Consider the following 1,890-nt stretch of genomic DNA (forward strand, 5'->3'; position numbering starts at 1 on the left):
GATTCCATTCCAGCTTGAGGTAATAGTTCCTCTTCAGTTTTTCAGTCATTCATGCGTAAATTCAGTCTTAGAATCATGTTCCTTCAGTTTGTACTTGCATTTTCAGCGTATTTGCATGTTCTTGGAACTCAGTTCAGTCAGAAATTCAGTTCTCAGTGTTTAGTGGTAGGGATTGCAGCCCTTTCCATCTATTTTAGCTAGTTTAGTCTTCATTAGAGGACGAATGTTCTCAAGGGGAGATAATGTAACACCCTGTATCCTAGATAGACCAAAATGCAGATTTTGAGAAGTTGCAGGTGCAACCCACAGTTGCCATCCACAAACCTTAGGTCAAACCACGGCCCGTGCTGGTGGTCCGTGGTTCAGCACTGCAACCCCTCCCCAAACCCAGCTCAGAAAATTGGCCAAGTCTCGACCTACGGTCCGTAGGTCAGACCACGGTCCGTCGTCTGTGTCCGTGGATCAAGACTCCTTTACCCAGCCTCTGACATGAACTACAGTCGACCAGCATGGACCGTCGTTCAAAGCACAGTCTGTAGGTCTGACCGTAGATGAGGGTCAGCAGCCATTTAGAGGAAAATTGTTGATTGGGTCAACTTCAAATGGTCATAACTCTTAGCACAAAATTAATTATGTGTTCCATTACCTATGATATGATAGATAATTTAATTCTCTTTCCAACGCCACCAAGTTTGCTAAAATCCGACCTCTAAGTAAAAAGTTATGCTTGTTTTAGTGAAGACCTGCCGGATAGACTTGACCTACGGACCTAGACGACGGCTGGTAGATCAAACGACGGACCGTCGTTCATTCCGTGGATGGGCATCGCCAAAATTAAGTTAGGGTTGTTTTGGTCCTTTCCCTATTTTGTTTGACCCCTAAGCTACGTCGTTTAAACCCTAAATTATGAGGTTTTAGTCATTTTAAGCCTAGAAACATAACTAGAACTTACCTAAGTCAAATCATTAATCAAAACTTAGAAAATTAGAATGCTAAGAGGAGAAATAAGTCAAGAACCCTAGTTTAAGAACGCAACAAGTTTTCTTCAGTTCCAGCCCAGAAATCAAAGGATTTTTCCGTGAAATTCGTTACCAGGTATGTGGGATTTAACTAGTGGGTTCCTTTCACCCATTAGGTCCCTAGTTTTCAGTTAGTTTCTTGATTCCCTTATTACGACTAGACCTAGGGTTTCTTGAATGTTAGAATTATTGGGTTCTTAGCTGTTAGAATGATGCAAATAAGATTAGTACGTTAATATTCAGTTTATTGCATGAATTCCAGAACCCTAGCTATGTATTTCTTTAGTTCTTGAATTACACATGTTAGGTCAGATATTTCAGTTATTCAGTTATACATGCCTCAGTTATTAATGCATCAATATCACTTTAGATTGTTGCATTCTCAGTTTGCATGTTCAGTTTGAGCTATCCAGTAACTTACAGAAATTCAGTCATAATGTGTTAATTACTTAATCCTTTGGGAGTAGCATAATACCGAGTTGGACTAGGGTTCAGTGTACCCATATAGTCCCAGAACTACGAGCCACGTAGGTGTAAGTCCCCTCCGTGGGCATCATTTAGTGATCACGCCAGTATGCTTGTATACCTTTGGCCGGGTATATTGGGTCCTCTCGATGGGGCGTATACAACGGACTCCACATTTAGCTCATGTGGTTTTATTTTCGGTTATTAGTAGCTCCTACAATTTTGTCAGATTCTATTGCATTGACCTCATTTACAGTTCAGTCAGTATTCAGTCTGAGCATGTTATAAATTTAGTCATTGCATCCAGTTAGTTCAGTATTCAGTATTTATATCATGTTCAGATTACAGTTTTACTCATTTGCTTGTTCAGTTATATGTTTATTTCAGCTTTATTCTATCCTACATG

The sequence above is a fragment of the Solanum tuberosum genome, unplaced genomic scaffold (assembly GCF_000226075.1).
Source record: "Solanum tuberosum cultivar DM 1-3 516 R44 unplaced genomic scaffold, SolTub_3.0 scf00188, whole genome shotgun sequence".
Taxonomy (NCBI): domain Eukaryota; kingdom Viridiplantae; phylum Streptophyta; class Magnoliopsida; order Solanales; family Solanaceae; genus Solanum; species Solanum tuberosum.